The 14,819-nt window shown below is 47.1% G+C and overlaps 1 long non-coding RNA gene across 1 annotated transcript in view; it reads right to left on the reverse strand.

Moving 5' to 3' along the window:
* LOC138260764 (uncharacterized) overlaps window positions 1-14,559 on the reverse strand; it is a 118,863-nt gene extending 104,304 nt beyond the window's left edge. Inside the window, exon 1 of the long non-coding RNA XR_011198972.1 lies at window positions 14,537-14,559. This is a non-coding gene — a long non-coding RNA (uncharacterized lncRNA). The remainder of the gene's footprint in view (window positions 1-14,536) is intronic.
* Between the last annotated feature and the right edge of the window lie 260 nt (window positions 14,560-14,819).

The following is a 14,819-nucleotide window of genomic DNA, read 5'->3' on the forward strand; positions in this document are numbered from 1 at the left end:
GACTCATGTCCTGGTAATACTAAAATATTTAGGGAAGCAGCATCTTACTGAGATCATATTAGTGATTGTGCAATTGGCACTGAGAGTGTATTACCTGTACAGTGCACGATGAAATGTTTACAGTTGGCATATTTTTTTTTTTCTTTTTTTTTTTTTACGTTTCTCATTTCTGTTACATTTCAGTAACTCAGGCCCAGATTTAAGAAGGCCTAGAGCCATTCCAACACCACATTAGCATCATTTTTTAAAGCTAATGTGGCGTTAGAAGGCCAAAAACACCTTGCCACATTTACAAAGTGGTGAAATGCTTGCGTTGCGCCACTTTTTAACCCGTTGTGCCACATTTTGCCTGCGCCAGACATAATGTATGCAAGTGGGATGTTCCGGCACTCAGGGGGAGTGAAAAAATGGTGCAAACAAATCTAAGAGATTATTTTGCATCATTATTATCGTCATTTTTAACGCCTGGTAAGAGGAGGCGTTAAAGGGAGGTTCCCATTGTTTTTAATGGACCTCTGGGTTCTGTGCAGGATTAGCATCAACATTTTTTATGCTAATCCTGCAAATAGCCGTACTAGCATAAAAAATGAATGCGCTATTGCCCATGACTACTGCCATGGTGCACCGTATTTTAAATATGGTGCACACATTGTGGCGCAAGGGGGGGGGGCTAATGGGTGCAAGAAAAGTGGCGCTGCATTAGTTGCAGCACTACTTTTCATAAATCTGCCCCTCAATGTTTGACCCATTACTGGATCGGATTTTATTGACATTACATACTTGTTCATGTCAATTATGCACTATTTTCGATTCTCAGTCCAATTTTGAGGTAAATGGATGCTATCTCTCACCTGTTTACTATGTTTGCAAGTTAGCACATGTTCACTTTATTAGATCTCTGACATTCATGTTTTGTGTCTTATTTTATTTTTTTGTCTTTGGCTTCTGTGAATGTGGTACAAAAGGCAACTGCACTGATGGTATATATTTTAACTTTGCTAAAGCGAATTTACACAATTTGAGTTGATCAGAATTTTTAGCCTTGAAAGGAGATGGGAAAGTCCAATGGTCTTTACATGCTTTACTGCTTCTTTTGCAAAAGTGTTTTTCTCGTTTTGTTATTATAAATCGTGCTCATTTCCGCTCAAAACATATATATATATATATTTTTTAATCGCACGGTTGGCTTTGTGAGTTAGAAGTTTCAGCCATTATGGAAGAATGAAGCTCTGCAAGTTGTCGGTTAGATGCTCTGTATCTTTGTCATCCCAGCATTCTAGGTAAAAATTAAAATCCCCAAGGATTGTAAAGTTGGGGTAGTCTACAGCAGATTCCATAAATCCTAGTAGTGATTGACTGAAATCCTCCCTGTGGCGGGGGGGACTATAAATCTGATGGTAAATCTGCATTTTTGGCAATGGTACTTGGTAGTTGGTCCATTAAAATGAGTATAGCATACGGGAGGCTTACTCTTCTTGCCAGTTTCTAGAAGTTCTGCTCTGAAGTAGCTTTGGGGGTGGGGGACCAGGATCCTGGCGCTTGGCACTGTCCAACAATGGATGGGTGCAGGCTAGCTTGCTTTTGGGGCACCTTCAGCACACTATCGGTGTGCCCACTGAACGTGCCCGGTACGCAGATGTGTTTTCCGGTCCCTTAAGAGGGCTGTGTTTAAGGGGGCGTAGCTGGAGGTAAGGCCAAGTGGAAGAGGTGCGCTAGAGTGCTCAGAATAACAGACAATTGGGCAAATGATCAAATATAACTGGGGTCCAGCGAGCCCCTTCGAGCAGTACAGGCTCCTCTGTACTGCAGAAAATACTGATAATCAAAATAGCTGTGTTAAACAAGAAAACATAAACAAAGTAAGAGAGGCATAAATGCCTACAGAAGGCAAGGTTAAAAGTTCTGGGAGCCAGGCACTTCCTAAAGATTGCCACCAAGGATCTACAAGGAAAAGAAGGTGGTTCACCTTTTTGGAGTAATGATCTAGACATTCCCACAGAGATTATTCAAAGGCTCTGTCTCCCACAGAGATGATACAAAAGGATGAGAAGGCTGCCCTCAGTCCTTGCTCTGCATAGGATAACCTACCTGCACATCCACAAGCAAGTACTCAGTGAAAGGGCCTGGTGTCTCCTTTAAAGTAACATACACACTTATGTGTAGGTTTTTAGGTTGAAGCCTACCAGACAGCACAGCTGTATGGTTTGATAAAGACATCTTGGGGCATTCAGAAAGCTGGCCTAAGAATGCATTCCATATTTTGCTCATCATTGGCTTTGTGATATGGAACTCACTTTTTCTTGCATTCTATGTGCTGGCTTTATTTGCTTTAAGATATCCAGCTTGAGTTTGTCCATCCCAAAGCCCAAACCTTGTTTACTGCATTCTTCCACAAACTCGCCTTCTGTAAATAGGCCTTTAAATCTTGTTCTTATCATATCATATTTGCTGTTCATTCAAAGAGAGAGGTAAAATGTCAGACTCTCTCTTCAAGGGAGGGAGCTTTGTCTTTATTTGTTTATCTCTGACTTCAAAGTGAGACAATTTATGTGACAATCCTGTTGAGTACCTTCGTATGAGGAGAGGGTGTAAGATGTGCTTTTTCCTAGCACACAACAAAAACTAAGGACAGTGCTGATGTATCAAAATAAAGCAGAATTAGTATAAATCAAGCACTTTTTTTTGCAATTCTGAAAGTGGTGGAACCAAATATTTGGATATGATCAAAACACATCAATACACAAAGGGCCACATGTACAAATATTTGAAATTGTGATTCCCTAATTGTGATTCCATTAAAATTGCAATTAGAGAGTCACAATTCCAAATGTAAGGAACACCGTTGAGTTTCTCTTGCGATTCCCGGTGGGTCGAAAATAGACCTGCATCATTATTATTAATGAGGTAGGTCGCAATTTGGGACCTACGTGGAATCCCAAAAATCACTGGGATGGTAGCCTGCTGGTGTCAACAGAACATCATGTCAGTGAAAGCTTTTAAATAAGGCAATCCTTTTTTTTAAACGCAGCTGCATTTAAAAAAATAAATAATAAAACATTTCAGTTTAATCTTTTAAGAGTAGGCAGTGGTCCGCAGGACCACTGCCTGCTCTTAAAAAACGTTTTGCATGCATTCACAAAGGCGAAGAGGACCTCTTCCCCTTTGCGAATGGGTTAGCACCAATTTGAAATTGGTGCTATCTGTGATTGTTGTGCGACCGCATTCAGGGTCACAAAACAATCATTCCAACCATTTCGATTTGGTATTAGGGAGGGATGCCCTGGACATGCCCCTTCCTGATACTGAATCTCAATACCCAAATTGTGATTTGGTAACAAGTTACCAAATCGCTGTTTGGGCTTTGTACATTCCAAGAAGCATTTTGATAGTCATAAATGGGCCGATTCTGCGAATCAGCCCATTTGCGACTAGAAAAAATGCTTTGAACATCTGGCCCTAGGAGATGACATTTGCACATATTATCGTTTGTGTGCAGTAAAGCTGTATTTCACTGCAAATGCAATGGTCATGTCAATTGAAAAATTGTTTTCTGTAATGATAGTTTCTACCACACCATGCAGGCTGCACCACATTACTTTATGCCCTTCCACTGTTTCATACCACTCCATTCTACAACACTCCAATCCACGCTATGACATGCCACTCCACCCTACACCCCTCCACTTTAAAACAATCAGTGACACACCACCCCGCTCACTGCCATGCCTCTCACTCCATGACACAACACACCAGTCCACTCTACGCCCTTCCACTTCACACCATTTACCCAACTCCACTTTGCCCCACTTCAATGTACCCCACTCCACTCCAATATATTCCACTCCACAGTAATGTAGCCTACTCCATTCTAACCGAACTCACTCCAGCCCACCCCAATTTATGCATACTATTCCACCCACCCCAATTTTCTCCACACCACTCCAATCAACCCCAGTTTAATCTACCCCACTCTAACCCAATTGACCTCTCCCAAATCCATGTTGCTACAATCTACTCAACGTCATTCTACCCCTTTCCACTCAACCCAATCTACCTCACTCCACTCCACACTACCCCACACCAATCTACCCCACCCCAATTTACCCACCCTATACCACTCAACCCAAGACTACTCTACATCACTCCAATCTATCCCACTTCAATCTACCTCACTCTAACCATATCTCTACTCCAGTCCACTCCATTCTAAGCCAATCCACTCCACTACAAACTAGTCTACCCCACTTCACTACAATCTACCCCACTCCACTCCAATCTATTCACTCTTCCAAATTTAATCCAATCAACACTACTTCACTCCACCCCAAAATAACCCACTTCACTCTACCTCAATCTACCCCACTCCTATCCACCCCACTCACCTCCCATCTACCTCACTCCAACCCAATCTACCCTATTCCCCCACTCCAATCTACTACACTCAAATCTACTCCAACCTACTACACTCCAATCAACCTCACTGCACACTACATCTACCCTCTCCACCCCTCTCCAATCTACCCCGTCCCAATCTACCACACACCATCCCAATCTGGTGCACTCCCCAATCTTCCCCACTCCACTCTACCACGCTCCTCTCTACCCAAATCTATCTCACTCCACTTCACTCCAATCTACCAAACTCCACTCAAATCCACTCAATCTAACCCAATCCACCCACTCCAATGTATCCACCCCACTTCAACCCTACTCAAACCTACCCCTATCTACTCCACTTCAATCTACTGCACTTCATTCTACCCCACTCTACCCAGTTTACCCACTTCACCTGACTCCACCCCACTATAAGCTAACCCACCCCATTCTAACCCACAAAACACTACTACACCCCACTCTACCCCACCCCATTGAGCCCCTCCACTCCAATCTACCCCACTCCACTCCATTCTACCACACGCCAAACTACCTCACTCCAATCATCCCTTTTTCATCTATCCCATGCCAGTTTATCCCACATCATTTCATCCCACTCCACCCTAATCTACTCCACTCATCTCCAATCTAGTCCTCTCACTTCAATCTACCCACTCCAATGTACCCCACTCCACTACAATCTACCCCAATCAACTGAACTCCACTTTTCCCAATCTACCCCGCTCCACTTCAATCTACCCCAATATGTCACACTCCAGTGTACCCCACTCTAATCCAATCTACCCCACCCCAATCTACTCCACTCCAATCTTGCCCTATTCCATTCTAATCTACTCCACCCCAATCTACCCCAATTCAATCTAACCCGGTACCCCTCTCCAATCTACCCCAAACTTCTCCACTACAATCTACTCAACTACAATCTACCCCAAACTACCCAACTCCACACCCCTCCAATTTACTCCACCCCATCCAAATCCACCCCACACCACTCCAATCTACCCCACTCCCCAAATCTACCCCACTCCACTCCAAACTACTCCAATCTAATCCACTCAAAACAACACCAATATACCCTCTTCATTCTATTCTATCCTACTATAATCCATCCAATCTACCATACTCCAGTCCACCCCACTCCACTCTACTCTACCCAACTCCACTCCAGACTACACTACTCCAGTCTACCCCAATCCACCTTTCCCCAATCTACCCACTCCACCTCAAACTACACCAATATACCCCATGCCACTCTATCCCAATCTACCTAATTTCTCATCTATCCCACTCCAATCTACCCCACTCTAACCCACTCCAATCCATTTAACTTCATTCTACCCTACTCCACCCCAATCTATCCCACACCAATCTACTGCACTAATCTACCCAACTTCCCTGCTCCACCCGATTCCAATCCACCCTAATCCACTCTGCCCCACTCTATCCCCTCTCCAGTCTAAGCCAAACTACCCCACTCCACTCTGCCCAATCTACTCCATTCCGCTCAACCCCACTTCACACCACTATCTTTGAGCCATGCTGGACAGCTGCCATACTTGTGTACAACATGGCTAGAACACATTGCCAAAGCCAATAGGTCTTGTATAGGCAAGACACATTGGGGGTTGTTGGACCTGGCTTTTTGACAGGGTCATCCCCAAACTTTTTGCCTCCTTCCTCCTATTTTTTCTGACCTGTTGTTGTTGGCTTTTTTAACTCTGGGCACTTTACCACTGCTAACCAGTATTAAAGTGCATATGCTCTCTGTGTAAATTGCATTGTTGATTGGTTTATCCATGATTGGCTATTTGATTTACTTGTAAGACCCTAGTGGAGTGCACTATATGTGCCTAGGGCCTGTAGATTAAATGCTAGTAGTGGTCCTGCAACACTGGTTTTTCCACCCACTTCAGTAGCCCCTTACCCTTGTCTCAGGCCTGCCATTGCAAGGTCTCTGTGTGCAGTTTCACTGCCACTTCGACTTGGCATTTAAAAGTACTTGCCAAGCCTAAAACTCCCCTTCTTCTACATATAAGTCACCCCTAATGTGTGCCCTAGGTAACCCCTAGAGCAGTGTGTTGTGTGGGTAAAAGGCAGGACATGTACCTGTGTAGTTTATATGTCCTGGTAGTGTAAAACTCCTAAATTCGTTTTTACACTACTGTGAGGCCTGCTCCCTTCATAGGCTAACATTGGGGCTGCCCTCATACATTGTTGAAGTGGCAGCTGCTGATCTGAAAGGAGCAGGAAGGTCATATTTAGTATGGCCAGAATGGTAATACAAAATCATGCTGACTGGTGAACTCAGATTTAATATTACTATTCTAGAAATGCCACTTTTAGAAAGTGAGCATTTCTATGCACTTAAATCTTTCTGTGCCTTACAATCCACGTCTGGCTAGGTTTAGTTGACAGCTCCTTGTGCATTCACTCAGACACACCCCAAACACAGGGTACTCAGCCTCACTTGCATACATCTGCATTTTGAATGGTCTTCCTGGGCTGGGAGGGTGGAGGGCCTGCCCTCACACAAAGGACTGCCACACCCACTACTGGGACCCTGGCAGACAGGATTGAACTGAAAGGGGACCTGGTGCATTTCTTAGCCACTCTTTGAAGTCACCCCCACTTCAAAGGCACAATTTAGTATAAAACAGGGCCTCTGCCCTACCTCATCAGACACTTGCAGGAGAAGAAACCTGAACCAGAACCTACAACCTGCCAAGAAGAACTGCCTGGCTGCTCAAAGGACTCACCTGACTGCTTTCTCCAAAGGACTGCTGCCTTGCTGTTGGCCTGCTGCCTTGCTGAACTCTTGTCTGGCTGTAAAAGTGCTCTCCAAGGGCTTGGATAGAGTTTGCCTCCTGTTCCCTCAAGTCTCAGGACCAAAAAGACTTCTCTTTTTAATTTGGACTCCTCGTGCGCCGATGATTTCGAAGCAGAGCTTGTTCCGCGGTGAGAAATTCACCGCATGCTGATCCAGAAAGACGCCGCTCGACGTGACGCCTGCGGTGCAACCGGAACTTCGACACGCACGGCCTCGCATGGACAACGCCGCCCGACTTCCAGAGGGGAAATCGACGCAAAGCCTGCTGTGAGAAAGAAAATTCCATGCACAGCCTCCCGGAACGATGCGCAGCCGGATAACAAGCCGAGGAATCCACGCACAGACCCTGGGACATCTGGTAATCCTGTGATCCATAGAAGGAGACGGTCCGTGTGCCGGATAATGACGCACGTCTTCCCCGAGTGAAAAATAACGACGCAAGTCTGTGTGGGAAGGTGTGCAACCGACACACACACAATTTTTCCTCCCGTAGAACCACACACGTCTCCCCGCGTGAAAAATAACGACGCAAGTCCGTGTGTGAAGGGGCGTAACCGACGCACACACCGTTTTTCCACGCATCTCCTCTTCTGTGGCCCTCTGTGGAGTTTTTCCACTCCAAACCAGGTACTTTGTGCTTGAAAGAGACTTTGTTCACTTTTTAAAGACTTAAGACACTCCATGTCACTTTTTAGTGATATCTTTACAAATTGATATTGCATCTTTGATCGTTATTGGCCTGCAAAGACCCAGATAAATATTATATATGTTTCTAAACACTATGTGGTATATTTTTGTGGTACTATATTGTGTTATTGTATGATTTATTGCACAAACGCTTTACCCATTGCCTTCTAAGTTAAGCCTGACTGCTCGTGCCAAGCTACCAGAGAGGGGGCACAGGATAATTTGGATTGTGTGTAACTTACCCTGACTAGAGTGAGGGTTCTTGCTTGGACAGAGGGTAGCCTGACTGCCAACCAAAAACCCCATTTCTAACATTGGTGATCAGCGGTGAGGATAGGACTTGTATTTTGGCAGTGACATACAGTAGCTAAGTATTTCACTACCTACCCACAGTTGAAGGTCAACTTGATTTTTAATTATTTTGCTTTTGGTTCTCTGATGTCCTCCTGGATATATTATTGATATTTTGGACTTTGGATTTTGTTTTTTGCCTGTGATACCTTATCAGACTGAGAATAGGTATCTACCGTGTGTCATTCTTTGTGCCCACTGACTCCCTCACTAAGGCTGACCTAATGAGGCTTTGCAGAAAATGGGGACTTCCAATGTCAAGGAGATCTACTAAGATGGAACTGCTAGATACCTACATAACCTGGGGGGAAGAAAGATGGGCAGAGGAAGAGGCAGCAAAAAACCAAATGACTAAGGACTCCTCAGATGAGGAGGAGGACTGCTCAGATGAGGAGGAGGACTACTCAGATGAGAAAAGAGAACAAGTGAGCGATGAATGGCTCCTAGAGGCAGAGCGGTTGCTAGAGGAGCTAGATGACTTTATTGAAAGGGCTGAGGCAGCAAGAGCCTTAGCCCTGGAAAAAGAAAGGATTGCAGCTCAAGAGCTGAGCTGTGAAGAGCTGAAACTGGAAGCCGGAAGGGCTGAGTCCAGTTCAGATGGTGGCAGCAAAAATCTTGCATCCAGTACTGCTGAAGGAGGGCACAAGCCCATTGATGTGGTGCCCAACTTGTAGAAGGGAGTTGACACACCCCAGGCGGTTCAAGAGTATGAGGTAGTTCCCGTTATGCGCAGGGTCCCTGAGAAGGATTTTGGAACTGGCACAGGGAGTCATATTCCTACTGGGGGGAGGGACAATTTACTGGCTCTAGAAGAGAGTGACAGGGAAAAGGGTTCCTCCCTGGTGGACGTCCTGGATATAGAGTGTGGAGACATCCCAGAAGAGTATGGGTTGAGTGTCAGGGACAGTCAGATACTGTCTCACCAGTCTCAGGAGGGTGATGTAGAGTGCTTTTTCAAGGCTGAGTCACTGGATGGTTGGGTGAAGGGTACTGTGGTTAATACATGTGAAGGGCAGAGTGATGTAATTGCTGGAAAGCATATGTCTGGTCCTTATTTTCCAGAGCTACGCCAACACCAGGTGGAGTGTGAGTTCTCTGACCCCAGGGAACTTACAATGGAGGCAGACTTCTGGTTGAATACCAGAGAGTCTGAAGAGGCATTTGGGGGTGCTCCTGATGGGAGTGGTCTAGGTGTTTCTCAACCAAGTGAGGTGGGAGAGGATTGTAGTGTCCCAGGTAGGTCCCAGGTCCTTGAGGGTTTCATGAGGGAACGCCAGGAGGGAAGCCTAGCCTGTACCATAGGGCCACCTGTTGAGGGAGGCCCCGCAGTGTCAGAAGAACTTGGGGGGGTGACTGTAGCCAGCATCCCACCAGTTCTGGTGTCTGGCAGTACCACTCCTAGTGAGGGGTGCAGAAGTCCAGACAAAGGGTTGAGAGGGGGTTGCGGACCCCAGTGGAGGTCCTGGAGAGTCAGGGGTCAGCTCTGAGAGCAGAGCCCCCCAGGAATGACCCAGGTGAAACTGTTTCTGGTTTGGGGGAGATCCAGACTCTGCCGGATGGGCAGAGGTCAGGAGACCTGGCCCAACCAGACTCTTGTGTGGCCCTTGGGGACGGTGTGTCCCTCGTGGGGGGTGAGTGTGCCCCCCAGGAAGTCCTGGCATGCCAGGCAATTGTTCAACCTCAGAGTGGTGACTCCGGGTTGGATGGCCAGGTTCGGAGGTTAAACTCTGACCTGGTGGGGGGTAGGTGTGCCCCGCAGAAAGTTCTGGTGTGCCAGGCAAATGTTCAACCTCAGGGGGGTGACTCTGGGTTGGATGGCCAGGTTCAGAGAGTAAACTCTGACCTGGTGGGGGGTAGGTGTGCCCCCCAGAAAGTCCTGGTTTGCCAGGCAGTGATCCAGTCTGAGGGTACAGACCCTGGGCTGGAAGACCAGGTTCAGGGTGTCCCCCGGACCTGGAGGGAGGGGCTACTGATAACAGTGCCCCTATCATGTTGTCTTCTGAGGAGGCCACTCCTAGTTGGAGGGTGCTGGACCCCAGAAGGGAGGGCAGGGGGAGGGAAGCCTCACCCCGGGCCCTAGTCCAACCTGAAGGAACAGACCCCAGGTTGGAGGGCCAGTTGCAGGTTAACAGCCCTGCACTGGTGGAAAAATGGGGCAGGGTGGCTTCTATAAGCACCCTGACCATGGTGGACTCTGGGGGTACCGCTCCAGGAGGGAGGGTACAGAGCCCCAGAGGGGAGGACCAGGTTCAGGCTGTCATCCCTGACCTGGTGGAAGGGAGAGTGGTTAAAGGGTGCCGAGCACCTGGGGCTACCGCCCCCCACTCTCCACAGCCACAGTGGTTGGAGAGCTTTGAGAGGCCTGGGGCCTGGCTCTCGTCCCTGACAGCTGTCAGTAACCACTGTGACTTGCTGTCCGGGTGGACAGAGTTATCCCTGCAGAGGGGACAAGAGTCACACCCCGGGGGTAGAGTGGGCAACACCACTGTGTTGGTCCTGGTGGTACTATCCTGCTCCTGGGACACATCTGTGAGCAAAGTAAGGTTAGGTGCTGCACAGATGGTATCCGCAGGTAAGGAGAAAGGTTCCCCATGGGTTGGCTTAGTGGGCCCTGAGAGTATGGACAGAGGGATCCAATTGGAGTCAGGAAGGCGAAGAACTGAAGCATGCCCCTGCTGTTGTGGGCCTGGGTCCTTGTTCTATCGCATCAAACAGAGAAGTACATCAGGATAGTGATTGTTCTCCCCTGGCTTTCGGCTGGTGGGGGGTCATGTTGGACCTGGCTTTTTGGCAGGGTCATCCCCAAACTTTTTGCCTCCTTCCTCCTATTTTTTCTGACCTGTTGTTGTTGGCTTTTGAACTATGGGCACTTTACCACTGATAACCAGTGCTAAAGTGCATATGCTCTCTGTGTAAATTGTACTGTTGATTGGTTTATCCATGATTGGCTGTTTAATTTACTTGTAAGACCCCAGTAGATTGCACTATATGTGCCTAGAGCCTGTAGGTTAAATGCTACTAGTGGGCCTGCAACACTGGTGGTGCCACCCACTTCAGTAGCCCCTTAACCTTGTCTCAGGCCTGCCATTGCAAGGCCTGTGTGTGCAGTTTCACTGCCACTTCGACTTGGCATTTAAAAGTACTTGCCAAGCCTAAAACTCCCCTTCTTCTACATATGTCACCCCTAATGTGTGCCCTTGGTAACCCCTAGAGCAGGGTGCTGTGTGGGTAAAAGGCAGGACATGTACCTGTGTAGTTTATATGTCCTGGTAGTGTAAAACTCCTCAATTTGTTTTTGCACTACTGTGAGGCCTGCTCCCTTCATAGGCTAACATTGGCGCTGCCCTCATACATTGTTGAAGTGGTAGCTGCTGATCTGAAAGGAGCAGGTAGGTCATATTTAGTATGGCCAGAATTTTAACACAAAATCCTGCTGACTGGTGAGGTCGGATTTAATATTACTATTCTAGAAATGCCACTTTTAGAAAGTGAGCATTTCTTTGCACTTAAATCTTTCTGTGCCTTACAATCCACGTCTGGCTAGGTTTAGTTGACAGCTCCTTGTGCATTCACTCAGACACACCCCAAACACAGGGTACATAGCCTCACTTGCATACATCTGCATTTTGAATGGGTCTTCCTGGGCTGGGAGGGTGGAGCGCCTGCCCTCTCACACAGGACTGCCACACCCCCTACTTGGACCCTGGCAGACAGGATTGAACTGAATGGGGACCTGGTGCATTTCTTAGCCACTCTTTGAAGTCACCCCCACTTCAAATGCACAATTTAGTATAAAACAGGGCCTCTGCCCTACCTCATCAGACACTTGCTGGAGAAGAAACCTGAACCAGAACCTACATCCTGCCAAGAAGAACTGCCTGGCTACTCAAAGAACTCACCTGACTGCTTTCTCCAAAGGACTGCTGCCTTGCTGAACTCTTGTCTGGCTGTAAAAGTGCTCTCCAAGGGCTTGGATAGAGCTTGCCTCCTGTTCCCTGAAGTCTCAAGACCAAAAAGACTTCTCTTTTTCATTTGGACTCCTCGTGCACCGAAAATTTCGACGCACATCTTGTTCCACGGTGAAAAATTCACTTCAACGCATGGCCTCGCATGGACAACGCCACCTGACTTCCAGAGGGGAAATCGACGTGACGCCTGCCATGAGAAAGAAAATTCCACGCAGAGCCTCCCGGAACGACGCGCAGCCGGATAACAAGCCGAGGAATCCGCGCACAGACCCTGGGACATCTGGTAATCCCATGATCCATAGAAAGAGACGGTCCGCGTGCCAGAAAACGATGCACATCTTCCCCAAGTGAAAAATAACGATGCAAGTCCGTGTCTGAAGGGGCGTAACCGACGCACACACCATTTTTCCACGCATCTCCTCTTCTGCGGCCCTCTGCGGAGATTTTCCACTCCAAACCAGGTACTTTGTGCTTGAAAGAGACTTTGTTTACTTTTTAAAGACTTAAGACACTTCATATCACTTTTTAGTGATATCTTTACAAATTCATATTGCATCTTTGATCGTTTTTGACCTGCAAATACCCAGATAAATATTATATATTTCTCTAAACACTGTGTGGTATATTTTTGTGGTGCTATATTGTGTTATTGTATGATTTATTGCACAAACGCTTTACACATTGCCTTCTAAGTTAAGCCTGACTCCTCGTGCCAAGCTACCAGAGGGTGGGCACAGGATAATTTGGATTGTGTGTGACTTACCCTGACTAGAGTGAGGGTTCTTGTTTGGACAGAGGGTAACCTGACTGCCAACCAAAAACCCCATTTCTGACAGGGGTCATTATGATCCCGGCGGTCGGTGTTAGTGTGGCGGTAATACAGTCAACAGGCTGGTGGTACATACCACCACATTACCGCCAATATACCACACCGACCACCATGGCGGTAGCAGCCGCCGGGCTGGAGATCACAATCTCCAGCCCAGCTGATGCTAATGTACCACCAGTGGCATTTTGACCCTGACTACTGCCATGGTTTTTGTGGCGTTCATATCACCACGAAAACCATGGTGGTAGGCCCTACCAGTGACAGGGAATTCCTTTCCTGTCACTGGTAGGAGGCCCACCAACCCCCTAACACTCCCCAGATGGCCCACCCCTCTCCATGCACGCTCCCCCCTTCCAATTCCCCACCCCATACACGCAGACACACACCACGCATTCACACACTCAATCACACAGGCATTCACGCATTCATACATGCATGCATCCATTCTTTCACGCACACATTCGTACACACCTTCATACTGACACGCAGACACACATTCACATTTCCATTCATGCATGCATTCTCACACATGCACACACACACGCAATCAACAATACACACATTCGCATTCACGCATACACTCACACATTCATGCACATGCACCCACACACACAAACACCACCCACCCCTCTCCCCTGTCGGAAACCCAACTTACCTTCAGGACGGGACGGGGCACTGCTACCGCCAGCAACGCCCGCCAGCAGCGCCCGCCAGCAGAACACCGCCAGGCTGTATTATTTGACATAATACAGCTGGCAGCGGTCTACTGGTGTGGCGCTACTGGTGGTAGCAGCGCCACCTTAACACCATTCGCCAGTATGGCCACAGCCAGATTTTCACCCTTCTTGTGGCGGAAATCTGGCTGTGGTCATAATTTGTCAGACGGATGTTAGCCGTTGCGATGGTCTTTTGGCAGCCGTAGTCGCAGCGGTAGGCTGCATTTACTGATATTATCAAAATGTGGCCCATCATGTTTGTCAATGCTTGCTTCATTACTGCTTGATTTCTCTGATTTCCTCCAAAGCTACCAGACAGTAGAACGCATCATATATCATTTAAACTCCTCTTTAAGCGATAACCATATCCGACTAGGCTTTAGGCCTCACCTGACATAGGTCTGCCAGCTTATAGCTCGGCTCCCCAGTGGCAATCAACTTATAACCATCATCAATGGACGGGTAAACGAGGCCACTCTTACTCACTAATGCAGTCAATGGCTGCCTCATTACAAGCTATTGGTTGTCCCTCAATCAAGATGCCTTCAGCAATTTCGTGTCAGTCACCTTTGCAACTTGAATGTCTTGCCTCAAGATTTTATAGTTAACGTTACAACTTCTTTTCAGTCATAAAGACTTACAAGACGGTTCACATCTGGTTCAAAATCTACTGTTCGGGTTATAAATAAGTGTCTAAAGCATTTTACACGAAAGCTTTTTTTTGCATCTACGGTTTCCATGAAACCTATTCATAATAACTTACGTATTGTTTGGAGTCACTTTCCCTCCTCCATCGTCTTGATGAATAAAATAAGCTAGAGGCTCGTTTAGGATTTTGTTGAGCTGGAGGTCGCCATTAATTGTTGGGGAACCATTAGGTTTCTTACGGAAGAGCCCCTGTTCCCTTTGTCATGAGAAACCTATTATCCAGTGGCCCATCTGCCTCGTGGCTGCTGGACCAGTGCATTGGAAGGTCTGCTACATTTATGGTGGGCTTTCTGACACTAATGTTTCTTCCCAGGACCACATTGTGATGTATGTTTATT

The sequence above is a fragment of the Pleurodeles waltl genome, chromosome 10 (genome assembly GCF_031143425.1).
Source record: "Pleurodeles waltl isolate 20211129_DDA chromosome 10, aPleWal1.hap1.20221129, whole genome shotgun sequence".
NCBI classification, from domain to species: Eukaryota; Metazoa; Chordata; class Amphibia; order Caudata; family Salamandridae; genus Pleurodeles; species Pleurodeles waltl.